The sequence below is a fragment of the Phaenicophaeus curvirostris genome, chromosome 26 (genome assembly GCF_032191515.1).
Source record: "Phaenicophaeus curvirostris isolate KB17595 chromosome 26, BPBGC_Pcur_1.0, whole genome shotgun sequence".
NCBI lineage: Eukaryota > Metazoa > Chordata > Aves > Cuculiformes > Cuculidae > Phaenicophaeus > Phaenicophaeus curvirostris.
In genome coordinates, this window is record NC_091417.1 from 7,523,698 (window position 1) to 7,542,590 (window position 18,893).

Consider the following 18,893-nt stretch of genomic DNA (forward strand, 5'->3'; position numbering starts at 1 on the left):
CATATAGTGAATGCAAATTAATGTTGGAAAACACAATCTAGTTTGTTCAAGACTTTTGTTTACAAATTTCTGACATAAAGTGGGACTATTAGCCATACCTTGAGGTAAAACTTTCCATTGATATCGGTCCATAGGTTCACTGTAATTGACAGAAGGAACGCTGAAAGCAAATCTCTGGCAATCATCGGGATCTAACAATATTGTATAAAAACAGTCCTTTAAATAAATTATTATTTTCTGATAATTTGGTGGTATTGCCATAAGGCTAGGTAGCCCAGGTTGCAGAGCACCCATAGGATGCATGGTCTTATTTACTGCCTGAAGATCTTGCAATAATCTCCATTTACCTGTTTTCTTTTTCACTACAAATATAGGAGAATTCCATGGAGAAGTAGATGGTTCAATAACGCCATGACTGGGTAAATGGATGTCAATACTTTCTGGATAATCTATTAGATCTACTTATAAATTCAAAATATTTGCTATGTCTGAGTCTATTGTGACATCCTTGTCATTTATAATATATGTCTTCTGTGTGGTCTGTGTCTATTGTGACATCATTGTCATTTATAATGTCTATGTCATCTGTGTCTATTGTGATGACATTGTCATTTATACTGACTCTCTAATCTGTGTCTATTGTGACATCTTTTTCATTTTTAATGTCTGTGTCATCTGTGTCTATTGTGAAATCATCTGCGTCGTCTCTGTCTATTGTGACATAATTGAAATTTATAATATCTCTGTCGTCTGTGTCATCTGAATCGTCTGTCTATTGTGATATAGTTTTCATTTATAATGTCTTTGTCGTCTGTGTCTATTGTGACATCATTTTCATTTGTAATGTATGTGTCGTCTGTGACGTCTGTTTCTATTGTGATAAATTATTCTTTAACAATGTCTTTCTTGCATATCTCGTCTCTGTCCTCTGTGTCGTCTGTGTCTAGTGTGACATCATTGTCTTTTATAATGTCTGTGTCCTCTGTTTCTATTGTGACATCATTGTCATTTATAATGTCTGTGTCGTTTGTGTGTGTTGTGACATCATTGTCATTTAATAAGGGAAGCAGGATGCATGTAAGTCCTATACCATTGGTTTTATAGTTTATATTTTTTTTTGAATTGACGGCCTCCACATGCCCTATGAACATGCCATGATTATTTTTCTGATCTTACGCATTTATATATCAGATATATTTTTCTCAGGTTTTGAGACAAAAAAGAGGGAAAGAAAAGGAAACGAATAAATGAAAATATTTAAACACACTCTGGGTGCCTTAACTGCCAACTTTAAAGGTTGGGCTTGATGACCCGGTGGGTCTCTTCAGACCTGGTTATTCTATGAGTCTATGATTTATAACGTCTGTGTCGTCTCTGTGGTCTCTTGTCTGTGTCTATATTAATATCATTTTCATTTATAACATCTGTGTCATCTGTGTCGTCTATGTGTATTGTGACATCATTTTCATTCCTAATGTCTGTGTCGTCACTGTCGTCTTTGTCATTAATGTCATCTCTCATATGTGTTTATTGTGACTTCATTTTCATTTATAATGTCTATGTAGTCTGTGTCGTCTCTGTCTATTTTGACATCTTTGTCGTTTATAACGTCTGTGTCGTCTGTGTCTATTGTGACATCATTTTCATTTCTAGTGTCTGTGCCGTCTGTGTCATCTGTGTCTATTGTGACCTCGTTTTCATTTATTATGTCCATGTCATGTGTTATTTGTGTTGTTTGTGTTTATTGTGACATCGTTTTCATTTATAATGTCTTTGTTGCATCTGTCGTCTGTCCTCTGTGTTGTCTCTGTCATTTTTGTCTATTGTGACATCATTGTAATTTATAATGTCTCTGTCTTCTGTGTCGTCTATCTCGTTTCTCGTCTGTGTCTATTGTGATATCATTGTCACTTATAATGTCTGTGTCCTCTGTGTCTGTTGTGACATCATTGTCATTTATAAAGTCTCTGTGATGTGTGTCGTCTGTGTCTATTGTGACATCATTGTCATTATAATTTCTGTGTCGTCTTTGTCTTCTGCTTCATCTCTCGTCTGTGTCTATTGTGACATCATTTTCATTAATAATTCTTTGTCGTCTATGTCGTCTGCGTCATCAGTGTCTATTGTGACATCATTGTCATAAATAATGCGTCAGTCTTCTGTGTATTCTCTGTCTTCTGTCTACTGTGACATCACTGTCATTTATAATGTTTTGACATCTGTATCTTCTGTCATCAGTGTCTGTTGTGACATCTTTGTCATTTATAAAGTCTGTGTCTTCTGTGCCATCTGTGTCTATTGTGAAATCATTTTTATTTATAATGTCTGTTTCCTCGGTGTCATCTTTATCATCTGTGTTGTCTTTGACATCTGTGTCTATTGTTACATCAGTGTAATTTATAATGTCTGTGTTGTCTGTGTCATCTCTGTCTATTGAGACATCATTGTCATATAAAATATCTGTGTCGTCTGTGTTGTCTGTGACATCTGTATTTATTGTGACATCATTGTCATTTATAATGTCTGTCGTGTGTGTCTATTGTGACATCGTTGTCATTTATAATGCCTGTGTCTTTTTGTCATCTGTGTCGTCTGTGTCGTTTGTTGTCTGTGTATATTGTCACATATTTTCATTTATAATGTCTTGTTGTATGTCGTCTGTGTCTATTGTGACACATTGTCTTTTAAAATGACAGTGTCGTCTGTGTATATTGTGACAAAATTATCATGTATAATGTCTGTCGTCAGTGTTGTCTGTGTCTATTGTGACATCATTGTTATTTATCATGTCTGTGTCGTCTGTTCCTATTGAGAATCTATTGTCATTTATAATGTCTTTGTCGTCTGTGTCTATTGTGACATCATTGCCTTATATAATGTCTGTTTCTTCTGTGTCGTCTTTGTCGTCTATGTCTATTGTGCCAACTTTTTCATTTATAATGTCTGTGTTGTCTCTGTCGTCAGAGTCTATTGTGACATCATTGTCATTTACAATGTCTGTAACTGGTGTGTCGTCTGTGTTTATTGTGACATCATTGTCATTTATAATGTCCGTGTCGTCTGTGTCAATTTTGACCTCATTCTCATTTATAATTTTTGTGTCGTCTGTGTTTATTGTGAGATCATTGTCATCTATAATGTCTGTGTTTTCTTTGTCTATTGTGACATTATTTTCATTTACAATGTCTGTGACGTCTGTGTCTATTGTGACATCATATTCATTTACAATGTCTGTGTCATCTGTATCGTCTGTGTCTATTGTGACATCGTTGTCATTTATAATGTCAGTGTTTTCTGTGTAGTCTGTCGTCGGTGTCGTCTGTGTCTATTTTGATATCATTGTCATTTATAATGTCTGAGTTGTATGTGTCGTCTGTGTGTATCGAAACATCGTTGTCATTTATAATGTCTGTGTCGTCTATGTCTATTGTGACATCATTGTCATTTAAAATCTCTGTGTAGTCTGTGCTGTCTGTGTTGTCTGTGTATTCAGACGGCATTTTCATTTATTATGTCTGTGTCCCCTGTGTCTGTTATGACATAATTTTAATTCACAGTGTCTGTGTCGTCTCTGTTTTCTGTGTTGCCTGTGTCTATTGTGACATCATTGTCATTTATAATGTGTGTGTTGTCTTTGTCGTCTGTGTAATCTGTGTCTGTTGTGGCATCCTTGTAATTTATAATGTCTGAGTCGTCTGTGTTTTCTACGTCTATTCAGACGGCATTTTCATTTATAATGTCTGTGTTGTCTATGTCGTCTGTGTCTATTGTGATATCATTGTCATTTATAATGTCACAGAATCACAGAATCACCAGGTTGGAAGAGACCCACTGGATCATCAAGTCCAACCATTCCTGTCAAACACTAAACCATATCCCTCAGCACCTCATCCACCCGTGCCTTAAACACCTCCAGGGAAGGTGACTCAACCACCTCCCTGGGCAGCCTGTTCCAGTGCCCAATGACCCTTTCTGTAAAGAATTTTTTCCTAACGTCTAGCCTAAACCTCCCCTGGCGGAGCTTTAGGCCATTCCCTCTTGTCCTGTCCCCTGTCACATGGAAGAAGAGGCCAGCACCCTCCTCTCCACAACCTCCTTTCAGGTAGTTGCAGAGAGCAATGAGGTCACCCCTCACCCTCCTCTTCTCCAGGCTAAACAACCCCAGCTCTCTTAGCCGCTCCTCATAAGGCCTGTTCTCCAGCTTTGTTGCTCTTCTCTGGATCCGTTCTAGAGCCTCAACACCCTTCTTGTGGTGAGGGGCCCAGAACTGAACACAGGATTCAAGGAGCGGTCCCACCAGTGCCGAGTACAGAGGGAGGATAACCTCCCTGGACCTGCTGGTCACACCATTTCTGATACAAGCCAAGATGCCATTGACCTTCTTGGCCAATGTCTATGTTGTCTGTGCCGTCTGTGTGTATTGTGACATTATTGTCATTTATAATGTCTGTCATCTGTGTCGTCTGTGTCGAATGCGACATCATTGTCATTTATAACGTCTGTCGTCTGTGTCGTCTGTCTAGTCTGTGTCTATTGTGACATCATTGTAGTCTATAGTGTCTGTGTTGTCTGTGTCGTCTATGTCTATTTTGATATCACTGTCATTAATAATGTCTGTGTCGTCTGTGTCAATTTTGACCTCATTCTCATTTATAATTTCTGTGTCGTCTGTGTCTATTGTGACATCATTTTCATTTATAATGTCTGTGTCGTCTTTGTCTGTTGTGACATTATTTTCATTTACAATGTCTGTGACGTCTGTGTCTATTGTGACATCATATTCGTTTACAATGTCTGTGTCTTCAATGTCTATTTCCACATTATTGTAATTAATAAAATCTGTGTCGTCTGTGTCTATTGTGACATCATTTTCATTAATAATGTCTTTGTTGTCTGTGTCATCTCTGTCTTCTGTGTCATCTGTGTCTGTTGTGACATCATTGTCATTTATAATGTCTGTGTTGTCTCTGTCGACTGTGTCTAGTTTGACATCATATCCATTTATAGTGTCTTTGTAGTCTCTGTCGTCTGTATTGTATTGTTACATAATTATTTATTGTTACATAATTATCATTTATAAAATGTGTTGTGTGTGTCTATTTTGGCATCGTTGTCATTTATAATGTCTGTGACGTCTGTGTAATCTGTCTCTATTGTGACATCCTTGTCACTTATAATGTGTGTATCGTCTGTCTGTTGTGACATTATTTTCATTTACCATGTCTGTGTCATCTGTGTCGTCAGTGTCTATTGTGACATCTTTGTCATTTATAATGTCTGTGTCGTCTATGTCTATTGTGACATTATTGTCATTTATAATGTCTTTGTCGTCTGTCTGTTGTGAAAATATTGTAATTTTTAATGTTTGTGTCGTTTGTGTCTTTTGTGACATCATTGTCATTTATAATGTCTTTGACATATGTGTCGTCTGTGTTTATTGTGACATCATTGTCATTTATTACATGAGTGTCGTCTGTGTTATCTGTCTAGTATGACTTAATTTTCATTTATAATATCTTTGTAGTCTGTGTCGACTCTGTCGTCTCAGTCGTCTGTGTCTACTGTGACATCATTGTCATTTATAATGTCTGTGTAATCTGTGTCGTCTCTGTTTATTGTGACATCAGTGTCATGTATAATGTCTGTGTCGTCTGTGTCTACTGTGACATCATTGTCATTTATAATGTCTGTGTCGTGTGTGTCGTCTCTGTCTACTGTGAAAACATTTTCATTTATAATGGTTTTGTCTTCTGTGTCGTTTCTGTCGTCTGTGTCTATAGTGACATCATTTTCATTAATAATGTCTGTGTCGTTTGTATGGTCTTTGTATATTGTGACATCTTTGTCATTTATAATGTCTGTATTGTTTGTGTCTATTTTGACAACGTTGTCTTTTATAATGTCTGTGTCTTCTGTATCGTCTGTGTCTACTGAGATATCATTTTCATTTATAATATCTGTGTCATCTGTGTCCATTGTGACATCGATATTTAAAAGTGTCTGTGTCGTCTGTATCTATCGTGACATCATTTTCATTTATAATGTCAGTGTCTTCGGTGTCGTCTGTCTATTGTGACATCGTCATTTATCATGTTTTTGTCGTCTGTGTCGTCTGTGTGTATTGGGACTTCATTGTCATTTATAACAACACTGTCGACTGTGTCGTCGCTGTCTATTATGACATAATTGTAATTTATAATATCTGTGTCTTTTGTATCATCGGAGTCTATTGTGAAATCATTGTCATTTATAATGTCTCACTTGTCTTTTACAACTGTGTCGTCTGTGCTGTCTTTGTCTATTGTGACATCCTTGTCATATATAATATCTGTGTCGTCTGTGTCTATTGTGACATCATTTTCATTTATAATGTCTGTGTTGTCTCTTTCGACTGTGTCGTCTGTGTCTATTGTGACATCATTGTCATTTGTAGTGTCTGTGTCATCTGTGTCGTCTCTCTCTTTTGACGTCATTGTTGTTAATAATGTCTGTGTCATCTGTGTTGTCTGTGTCGGCTGTTGCGTCTGTGTCTATTGTGACATCATTTTCATTTATAATGTGTTTCTCTTCTGTGTCATCTGTGTCTATTGTGACATCATTGTTATTTATAATGACTGTATCATCTGTGCGGTCTTTCTCTATTGCGACATCATAGCGATTTATAATATCTTTGTCGTCTCTGTATTCTGTGTCTATGGTGACATCATTGTCATTAGTAATGTCTGTGGCGTCTGTGTCTATTGTGACATCATTGTAATTTTCAATATCTGTGTCCTCTGTGTCGTCTGTGTCTATGGTGCCACCATTGTCATTCATGTCCCTGTCGTCTGTATCGTTTGTGTCTTCTGTGTCTATTGTGACATCATTTTCATTTATAACGTCTGTGTCATCTGAGTTATCTGTGTTGTTTGTGTCCTTTGTGTGGTCTGTGGCGTCTGTGTCTATTTTGAAATCACTGTCATTTATAATGTCTGTGTCGTCTGTGTTTTCTGTGTATATTGTGACATCATTGTCATTAAAAATGTCTGTGTCGTCTGTGTTGTGTGTATCTTCTTTGTCTATTGTTACATAATTTTCATTTATGTCTTTGCCATCTCTGTTGTCTGTGTATATTGTGACATCGATGTCATTTATAATGTCTGTTTCCTCTGTGTCTATTTTGACATCATTGTAATTTATAATGTCTGTGTCGTCTGATTCATCGGTGTCGTCTCTCTTCTGTGTCTATTGTGATATAGTTGTCATTTATTTTGTCTGTGTCCTCTGTGTCTATTGTGACATCGTTTTCATTTATAAAGTCTGTGTCATCTGTGTCTATTGTGACATCATTGTAATGTATAATGTCTGTGTTGTGTGTGTCGTCTGAGTCGTCTGTGTATACTTTGACATCATTTTCATTTATAATGTCTGTGTCGTCCTTGTCGTCCCTGTTTTTTTGTCTATTGTGACATCATTGTCATTTATAATGTCGTTGTCGCCTGTGTCGCCTGTGTCTATTGTGTCATCACTGTAATTTAAAATTTCTGTGTCGTCTGTGCAGTCTGTGTCGTTTTTGTCTACTGTGACATCGTTGTCATTAGTAATGTCTGTATGGTCTGTGTCGTCTGATTCTATTGTGACATAATTTTAATATATAATTCCTGTGTCGTCTCTGTCGTTTCTATCGTATTTGTCTATTGTGACTTCATTGTCATTTCTAAATTCTGTTTTCTGAGTTGTCTGTGCCTATTGTGACATCATGTTCATTTATAGTGTCTGTGTTTTCTGTGTCTACTGTGACATCATGCTAATTTTTAATGTCTGTGTCATCTCTGTCTATTGTGACATCATTGTAAATTATAATGTCTGTGTCGTTGGTGTCGTCTGTGTCTATTGTGACATTATTTTCATTGATAATTTCTGTGTCGTCGGTGTTGTCTTTGTCTGTTGTGACATCTTGTCATTTATAATATCAGTGTCATCTGTCTATTGCGACATCATTGTCATTAGTAATGTCCGTGTATTCTTTGTCTACTGTGAAACTATTGTCATTTATAATGTCTGTGTATTCTGAGTCTATTGTGACATCATTGTCATTTATAATGTCTGTGCCATCTGTGTCTATTGTGACGTCATTGTCATTTATAATGTCTGTGTCGTCTGTGTTGTCTGGTCTATTCTGACATCATTGTCATTTATCATGTTTGAGTTGTCTGTGATATTGTGACAACTTTGTAATTTATAATGTCTTTGTCATCTGTGTCAACTCTGTCATCTGTTTCATCTGTATCTCTTGTGACCTAATTGTCATATATAATGTCTGTAGTCAGTGTCATCTGTGTCTATTCTGACATCGTTTTTATATATAATGTCATTGACATCTCTGTTGTCTGTGTCTATTGTGACATCATTATCGTTTATAATGTCTGTCGTCTGTCTGTTGTGACATCAATGTCATTTATAATGTTTGTGTCGTCTGTGTCTATTGTGAAACCACTGTCATTTCTAATGTCTGTGTCGTCTGTGTGCCTGTGTATATTGTGATATCATTGTCATATATAATGTCTGTTGTCTGTGTCGTCTCTGTGGTCTGTGTAGTCTCTGTCGCCTCTGTCGTTTCTGTCGTCTGTGGCTATTATGAAATCATTGTCATTTAAAATATCAGAGTAGTCTGTGTCTAGTGTGACATCATTGTCACTTATAATGTCTGTGTCGTCTGTTTTTGTTGTGACATAATTGTCATTTATAATGTCAATGTCATTTGTCATTTGTGTCGTCTGTGTTGTCTGTGTCTATTGTGACATCGTCATTTTTAATGTCTTTGTAGTCTGTATCGTCTGTGTCTATTTTGACATCAATGTCATTTATAATGTCTGTGTGGTCTGCGTCTGTTGTGACATCATTGTCATTTATAATGTCTGTGTAGTCTGTATCATCTGTGTCTGTTGTGACATTGTCATTTATAATGTCTCTGTCGTCTATGACTGTTGTGACATCATTGTCATTTATAATGTCTGTCTCGTCTGTGTGGTCTGTGTCATGTGTGTCTATTGAGACATCATTGTTATACGTAATGTCTGTCATGTCAGTGAGGTCTGTGTCATCTGTGTCAATTGTGACATCTTTTTCATTTATAATGGCTTTTTCATCTGTGTGGTCTCTATCGTCTGTGTCCTCTGTGTTTATTGTGAAATCATTGTCATGTATAATGTCTGTGTTGTCTGTGTCTATTGTGACATCACTGTCATTTATTATGTCTGTGTCCTGTGTTACGTCTGTGTCTACTGTGACATCATTTTCATTTATAACGGTTTTGTCGTCTGTGTCGTTTCTGTCGTCTACGTCTATAGTGACATCATTTTCATTTATAATGTCTGTGTCATTTGTGTCTGTAGTGACATCATTTTCATTAATAATGTCTGTGTCGTTTGTGTCGCCTTTGCATATTGTGAAATCATTGTCACTTATAAAGTCTGTGTTGTCTGTGCAGTCTGTGTCATCTGTGTCGTCTTTGTCTATTGTTAAATCATTTTCATTTATAATGACTTTGTTGTCTGTGCTGTCTTTGTCATCCATCATCTGTATAGTCTGTGTCTATTGTGACATTATTGTCATCTATAATGTCTGTGTCGTCTCTGTTTTCTGTGTCTATTGTGATATCATTTTAATTTATAATGTCTGTGTCATCTGTGTCTATTTTGACATAATTTTCATTTATAATGTCTTTGTCGTCGGTGTCTATTCTGATATCATTGTCATTTATTATGTCAGTCGTCTGTGTTGTCTGTGTCTATTTTGACATCATTTTCGTTTATAATGTCTGTGTCGTATGCGTCGTGTCTGTTGTCTTTGTCTATTCAGACGTCGTTGTCATTTATAATGTCTGTGTCTGCTGCGACATAGTTTTTCTTACAATATCTGTGTCGTCTGTGTCTTCTCTGTCTGTTGTGACATGATTGTCATTTATTATGTCTGTGTCTTCTGTTTCTTCTGTGTCTATTTTGACATCATTTTCATTTAGAATGACTGTCGTCTGTGGTCTGTATCATCTCTATCGTCTGTATCCTCTGTGTCTATTGTGACACCTTTTTCTTTTATAATGTCTGTGTTGCCTGTGTAGTTTGTGTTGTCTGTGTCTATTGTGATATCATTGTTATTTATGTCTGTGTTTTCTGTGTTGTATGTGTGTATTGTGATATCATTGTCATTTATAATGTCTGTGTCGTCTGTGAATATTGTGACATCATTGTCATTTATGTCTGTGTCGTATGTGAATATTATGACATCATTGTCATTTATAACGTCTGTGTCGTCACAGTCGTCTCTGTTTTCTGTGTATATTGTGACATCTTTGTCATTTGCAATGTCTTTTTCTCTGTGTCTATTTTGACATCATTTTAATTTAAAATATCTGTGTCTTCTGTGTCTATTGTGACGTCATTTTCATTAAAAATGACTGTGTCATCTGTGTCGTCTGTATCGTCAGTGTGTATTTTTACATAATTTTTATTTATACTTCCTGTGTCTTCTGTCGTCTGCGTCTATTGTTACAGCATTGTCATTTATAATGTTTGTCATCTGTGTCTATTGTGACATCATAGTCATTTATATTGTCTGTGTCATCTGTATCATCTGAGTGTTTTGTTACATAATTATCGTTTATAAAGTCTGTGTCGTCTTTCGTCTGTGTCTGTAGTGACATCATTATCACTTATAATGTCTGTCGTCTGTGTCATATGTGTCATCTGTTGTCTCTGTCTATTGTGACATCATTGTCATTTATAATGCCTGTGTCATCTGTGTCGTCTCTGTTTGTTGTGACATCAGTGTCATATATAATGTCTGTGTCGTCTGTGTTTATTTTGCCATAATTGTCATTAATATTGTCTGTGTCCTTTATACGTCTGTATTATCTGTGTTGTCTGTGTCCTTTGTGTGGTCTGTGGCGTCTGTTTCTATTTTGAAATCTTTGTCATTTATAATGTCTCTCTTGTCTTTTAAAACTGTGTCATCTGTGCTGTCTGTGTCTATTGTGACATCAATCTCATTTATAGTGTCTGTGTCGTCTGTGTCTATTATGAAATCATTATAATTTTTAATGTCTTTGTAATCTGTGTCGTGTGTATTTTGACATCATTGTTGTTAATAATGTCTGTGTCATCTCTGTTGTCTGTGTCGTTTGTGTCTATTGTGACATCATTATCATTTATAATTTCTTTGTCGTCTGTGTATATTTTGACATCATTGTCATTTATGTCTTTGTCGTCTGTGTCTTCTGTGTCTATGGTGACATCATTGTCGTTTGTAATGTCTGTGTCGTCTGTGTCATCTTTGTCTATGGTGACATCGTTGTCATTTAAAATGTCTTTGTCGTCTGTGTCTATTGTGACATCATTGTTATTTATAATGTCTGTGTCTATAGTGACATCATAGTCAATTATAACGCCTCTCTCGTCTGCGTCATCTGTGTCTATTGTGATATCTCTCATTTATAGTGTCTGTGTCATGTGTTCTCTGTTTCTATTGTGACATAATATTAATTTACAATATCTGTGTCATCTCTGTAGTCTCTGTCGTCTGACGTCTGTGTCTGTTGTGACATCATTTTCATTTATAATGTCTGTGTCATGTGTGTCATCTGTGTGTCTTGTCACATCATTGCCATTTATAATGTCTGTGTCGTCGGTGTCTATTTTGACATCATTGTTATTTATAATGTCAGTGTCGTCTGTGTTGTTTTTGTCGTCTTTTTCTATTGTGACATCATTTTCATTTATAATGTCTGTGTCTTCTTTGTTGTGACATCATTTTCAATTATAATATCTATGTTGTATTTGTCGTCTGTGTAATCTTTGTCTATTTTGGCATCATTGTCTTTTTTAATGTCTCTGTCGTCTGTCTATTTTGACATCATTTTCATATATAATATCTCTGTGGTCTGTGTCTTCTGTGTCTATTGTGACATCATAGTCGTTTATAATGTCTGTGTCGTCTGTGTCATCTGGTCTATTGTGACATCGTTGTCATTTATAACGTCTGTGTCGACTGTCTATTGTGACATCATTGTCATTTATAATGTCTCTGTCGTCTGTGTACTTTATGACATCGTTTTAATTAATAATGTCTTTGTCGTCTGGGTCATCTGTGTCGTCTTTTTCTATTGTGACCTCATTGTCATTTATAATGTCTGTGTTGTCTGTGTCTATTGTGACATCATTTTCAGGTATAATGTCTGAGTTGTCTGTATCATTTTTATGGTTTTTTTTATAATTTTCATTTACAATGTCTGTGTCATATGTGTCGTCTTTGACTATTGTGACATCACTGTCATTTATAAAGTCTGTGTCGTCTATGTCAGCTGTGTCTATTGTGACATCTTTTTAATTTAGTATGTCTGTCGTCTGTGTCTATATTGACATCACTGTAATTTATAATATCTATGTCTTCTAGATTTTGACATAATTTTCATGTATAATGTCTGAGTCTTCTGTATCTTCTGTATGTTTTTTTAACATAATTGTCATTTATTATGTCTTTGTCATCTGTTTCTGTTGTGACATCATTGGCATTTATAAAGTCTGTCACCTGTGTCTATTGTGACATCATTGTCATTTATAATATCTGTTTCTTTTGTGTCATTTGTGTCATCTGTGTCGTCTTTGTCTATTGTGAAATCATTTCCATTTATAAAGTCTATGTCGTCTCTGTCGTCTGTATCTATTGTAACATCATTGTAATTTATAATGTCTGTCAACTGTTTCTGTTGTGATATCATTGTCATTTATAATGTTTCTGTGTCTTCTGTGACCTAATTTTTATTTAGAATTACTGTCGTCTCTGTCGTCTCTATCGTCTGTATCGTCTGTGTCTATTGTGGAATCTTTGTCATTTATAATGTCTCTTTTGTCTGTGTCATCTCTGTCGTCTTTGTCTATTGTGACGTCATTTTTATTTATAATATCTGCATCGTATGTGTCGTCTATGAATATTGTGACATCATTTTCATTTATAATATCTGTGTCCTTTGGGTCATCTGTGTCATCTGTGTCTATTGTGACATCATTGTCATTTATAATATCTGTTGTCTGTGTCGTCTGTCTAGTCTTTGTCTATTGTGACATCATTGTAGTTTATAGTGTCTGTGTCGTCTGAGTCTATGTCTATTGTGACGTTATTGTCATTTATAATGTCTGCGTCTTCTGTGTCTATTGAGACATCTTTTTCATTTATAATGTCTTTGTCGTCTGTGTCTATTTTGATATCATTTTAATTTATAAAATCTGTGTCATCTGTGTCTATTGTGACATATTGTGTAGGGAAAAAATCAGAAGGGCTAAGGCTCAGCTAGAAATCAGATTGGCCAAGTCTGTGAAAGAGAACAAAATATCTTTCTACAAACATATACATAATAAAAGGAGGACTAGGGGAGACCATACAGTCCCTATTGGACACAGAAGGAACAACAGTGACTGGGGATGAGGAAAAGGCTGAGGTACTTAATGCCTTCTTTGCCTCAGTCTTTATTTGTAAGGAGGGTCATTCCGTCTGTGTACAAACCCAGGAGCTGGAGGAGCAGAATGAGGCTCCCGTGATCCAAGAGGAGGTGGTCAGAGCCTTGCTAGCCCGACTAGACACCCACAAGTCTATGGGGCCGGACGGGATTCACCCTAGGGTATTGAAGGATCTGGCAGATGTGCTGGCCTTTCCATCATCTTCCAACAGTCCTGGCTGACTGGGGAAGTCCCACTGGACTGGAGGCTGGCTGATGCTGTGCCCATCTACAAGAAGGGTCGCAGGAAGGACCCAGGAAACTCCAGGCCTGTCAGTCTGACCTCAGTGCCAGGGAAAGTCATGGAGCAGGTGATCTTGAGTGCGATCATGAAGCACATGCAAGAGAACTGGGTGATCAGGTCCAGTCAACATGGGTTCACAAAAGGTAGGTCTTGGCAAACTAACCTGATTGCCTTCTATGACAAAGTGACTCGGCTGCTGGATGAGGGAAAGGCTGTGGATGTGGTCTTCCTGGACTTTAGTAAAGCCTTTGACACAGTTTCTCACAGCATTCTGCTTGAGAAACTGTCAGCCTCTGGCCTGGACAGGCGCACACTCTCCTGGATGGAAAACTGGTTGGCTGGCTGGGCCCAGAGAGTGGTGGTAAATGGTGTGAAATCCAGCTGGAGGCCAGTGACAAGTGGGGTTCCCCAGGGCTCAGTGCTGGGTCCAGCCCTGTTCGATGTCTTTATCAATAACCTGGATGGAGGAATCGAGTGCACCCTCAGCAAGTCTGCGGACGACACTAAGCTGGGTGGAAGTGTCGATCTGCTGGAGGGTCGGGAGGCTCTGCAAAGAGATCTAAACAGGCTGGACCGCTGGGATGAGTCCAATGGCATGAGGTTTAACAAGGCCAAGTGCCGGGTCCTGCACTTGGGGCACAACAACCCTATGCAGTGCTACAGACTAGGAGAAGTCTGTCTAGAAAGCTGCCTAGAGGAGAGGGACCTGGGAGTGTTGGTTGACAGCGACTGAACATGAGTCAGCAGTGTGCCCAGGTGGCCAAGAAGGCCAATGGCATCTTGGCTTGTATCAGAAACAGCATAACCAGCAGGTCCAGGGAGGTTTTTCTCCCTCTGGACTCGGCACTGGTGAGACCGCTCCTCGAATACTGTGTTCAGTTCTGGGCCCCTCACCACAAGAAGGATGTTGAGGCTCTGGAGCGAGTCCAGAGAAAAGCAACAAAGCTGGTGAAGGGGCTGGAGAGCAGGTCTTACGAGGAGCGGCTGAAAGAGCAGGGGTTGTTTAAGCTGGAGAAGAGGACGCTGAGGGGAGGCCGCATTGCTCTCTCCAACTCCCTGAAAGGAGGTTGTAGAGAGGAGGGTGCTGGTCTCTTCTTCCAAGTGACAGGGGACAGGACAAGAGGGAACGGCCTCAAGCTCAGCCAGGGGAGATTTAAGCTGGGCATTAGGAAAAAGTTCTTCACAGAAAGGGTCATTGGTCCCTGGCAGAGGCTGCCCAGGGAGGTGGTTGAGTCACCTTCCCTGGAGGTGTTTAGGGCACGGGTGGACGAGGTGCTAAGAGGCATGGTATAGTGTTTGATAGGAATGGTTGGACTCGATGATCCGGTGGGTCTCTTCCAACCTGGTTATTCTATGATTCTATGATCATTGTCACTTATAACGCCTGTGTCATCTGTATCGTCTGAGTGTGTTGTTAAATAAATGTCACTTATAATGTCTGTGTCTATTGTGACATCTTTGTCATTTTTAATATCTCTGTCGTCTGAGTCTATTGTGACATCATTGTCATTTATAATGTCTGTGTCGTCTGGTCTATTTTGATATAATTGTCATTTTTTATGTCTGTGTCGTCTGTGTCATCTTTGAACTTCTGTGTCATCTCTGGAATCTGTGTTTATGGTGATATCATTGTCATTTATATAGCCTGTGTCATCTTTGTCGTCTGTGTCAACTGTAACATCATTTTCATTTATAATGTCTGTTTCGCCTGTGTCTATTGTAACATCATAGCTATTTATAAAGTCTTTGTCATCTGTGTCAATAGTAACATCATTGACAATTATAATGTCTGTGTCGTATGTGTCGTCTCTGTCTATTGTGACATCATTGTCATTTATAATGTCTGTGTCTTCTGTGTCTATTTTGACATCATTTTAAATTATAATGTCTGTCATCAGTTTCTGTTTTTACATCATTGTCATTTATTATGTCTGTGTCGTCTGTGGCATCTGCGTCTATTGTGACATTATTTTCATTCACAATGTCAGTGTCATCTGTGTCATCTGCATCTATGGTGACATCATTGTCATTTATAATGTCTGTGTCGTCTGTGTCCCCTGTGTCTATTGTGACATCAATGTCGTTTATAATGCCTGTGTCGTCGGTGTCTATTGTGACATCATTTTCATTATTAATGTCTTTGTCGTCTGTGTATATTGTAACATCCTTCTCATTTATAATGTCTGTGTCTATAGTGACATCATAGTCATGTATAGTTTCTGTGTCGTCATTGTCTGTTGTGACATCATTGTCATTTATAATGTCTGAGTCGTATGTGTCGTTTTTGTCTATTGTGACATTGTTGTCATTTAAAATATCTCTGTCGTCTCTGTCTATTGTGAAATCATTGTCATTTATAATGTCTGTGTCGTCTTTTTTGTATGTCTGTTGTGACATCACTGTAATATATAATGTCTGTCGTCTGTATCGTCTGTTTGTATTGTGACATCATTTTCATTTTTAATATCTGTGTCGTCAGTGTATATTGTGACATCTTTGTCATTTATAATATCTGTGTCTTCTGTGTCGTCCGTGTCTATTGTGACATCTTTGTCATTTATAATATCTGTGTCTTCTATGTCGTCTGTGTCTATTGTGACATAATTTTCATTTATAAATCTGTGTAGTCGTTGTCGTCTGTGTCTATTTTGACATCATTGTCATTTGTAATGACTGTGTCATCTGTGTCATCTGTGTCTAATGTGACATCATTGTCATTTATATTGTCTGTGTTGTCTGTGTAATCATTTTCATTTATAAAGTCTGTTTTGTCTGTGTTTTGTGACATCATTGTCATTTATAATGTCTGTGTCGTCTGTGTAATCATTGTCATTTATAATGTCTGTGTCGTTTGTGTCATCTGTGTGTATTGTGACATCTTTGTAATTTATAATGCCTGTGTCGTCTGTGTCATCTGTGTCTATTGTGACATGATTGTCATTTATAATGTCCGTGTCGCCTGTGTCATCTTTGTATATTGTGGACATCATTGACATTTACAATATCTGTGTCGTCTGTTTTCTGTGTGCTCTGTATCCTCTGTGACGTCTGTGTCAATTGTGACATCATTGTCATTTTAATGTCTGTGTTGTCTGTGTCATCTGTGTATATTGTTACATCATTTTGATTTATAATGTCTGTGTCGTCTGTGTAATCATTGTCATTTATAATGTCTGTGTCATCTTTGTCGTCTTTGTCTATTGTGACATCATTGTCACTTATGTCTGTGTCGTTTTTTGTCGTCCGTGTGTATTGTGACATCTTTGTAATTTATAATGCCTGTGTCGTCTGTGTCATCTGTGTATATTGTGAACATCATTGTCATTTATAATATCTGTGTCGTCTGTCTTCTGTGTGGTCTGTATCCTCTGTGACGTCTGTGTCAATTGTGACATCATTGTCATTTATAATGTCTGTGTCGTCTGTGGCTGTTGTGACTTCATTGTGATTTTTTATGTCTGTTTCATCTGTGTCATCTCTATCGGCGTTGTTGTCTGTGTTGCTTGTGTCTACTGTGACATCTTTGCAATTTATACTGTCTGTCGTCTGTGATGTCTGTGTCGTCTGAGTCTATTTTGACATCATTGTAATTTATAATGTCTGTGTCGTCTGTGTCATCTGTATCTATAATGACATCATTTTAATTTATAATGTCTGTGTCATCTGTGTCGTCTCTATCGTCTATGTCTATTGGAATTAATTTTATTAGTAATGTCTGTGTTGTCTGTGTCATCTGTGATTATTGCAACATCATTGTATTATACATGTGTGTCCTCTATGTTGTCTGTGTTGTCTGTGTCTATTGTTACACCATTGTCGTTTATAATGCTTGTGTCGTCGTTTCATCTGTGTCTATTGTGACATCTTTGTCATTTATAATGTCTGTGTCGTCTGTGTTTCTGGGTCTATTGTTTAATCCTTCTCATTGATAATTTGTGTCTTCTGTGTCGTCTGTGTCATCTTTGTATATTGTGACAAAATTGTCAGCTATAATATCTGTTTCATCTGTGTCAGTTGTGACATCAATGTCATTTTTAATGTCTGTGTCGTCTGTGTAGTCTTTTTCTTCTGTGTCTATGGTGACATCATTGTCAATTATATTGTCTGTGTCGTCTTTGTCATCTGTGTTGTCTGCGTCTATTGTGACATCATTGTCATAATAATGTCAGTGTCTTCTGTCTTGTCTCTTGTCTGCATCTATTGTGACATCGATATCATTTATAATGTCTGTGTCGTCTGTGTTGTCTGTGTATATTGTGACATCATTGTCATATATAATATCTGTCATCTGTGTCTTCTGTGTAATGTGACAACTTTGTCTTTTTTAATGTCTTTGTCATCTGTGTCATCTCTGTATATTGTGTCATCATTGTCATTTTTAATGTCTGTTTCGTCTGTGTCTAGCGTGACATCATTGTTGTATATAATGTCGGTGTCTTCTGTGTCAATTGTGACATCATTGTCAATTTTAATGTCTGTGTCGTCAGTGTCTATTGTGACTTTTTTTATTTTATGATGACTATGTCTTCTGTGTTGTCTGTGTCTATTTTGGCATTATTGTCATTTATAATATCTGTGTCGTTTGTGTCATCTATTTATATTGTGACATCATTGTCATTTATAATGACTGTGTTGTATGTGTCTTTTGTGAAATCCTTGTCATTTATAATGTCTTTGTCGCCTGTGTCGTCCTTGTCTTTTGAGACATCATTGTCATTTACATTGTCTGTGTCTTTTGTGTCGTCTCTATCGTCGTTGTCGTATGTGTCGTCTGTGTCTTTTGTGATATCATTGTCATTTGTAATATTTGCGTCATCTGTGTCTATAGTGACATAAGTGTCATTTATAATGTCTGTGTCATCTGTGTCGTCTGTGTATATTCTGAACTTCCTTGTCATTTATTATATCTGTGTGGTCTGTGTCGTCTGTGTCCATTGTGACATCATTGTCATTTATAATGTCTGTGTCGTCTGTGTCTATTGTGACATCACTGTCTTTTATAATGTCTTTGTCGTCTGTGTCATCTGTGTTTTCTGTGTCTATTGTGACATCATTTTAATTTATAATGTCTGTGTCGTCTGTGTAGTCTGTGACGTTGTATTTTTTGGAATCATTCTCTTT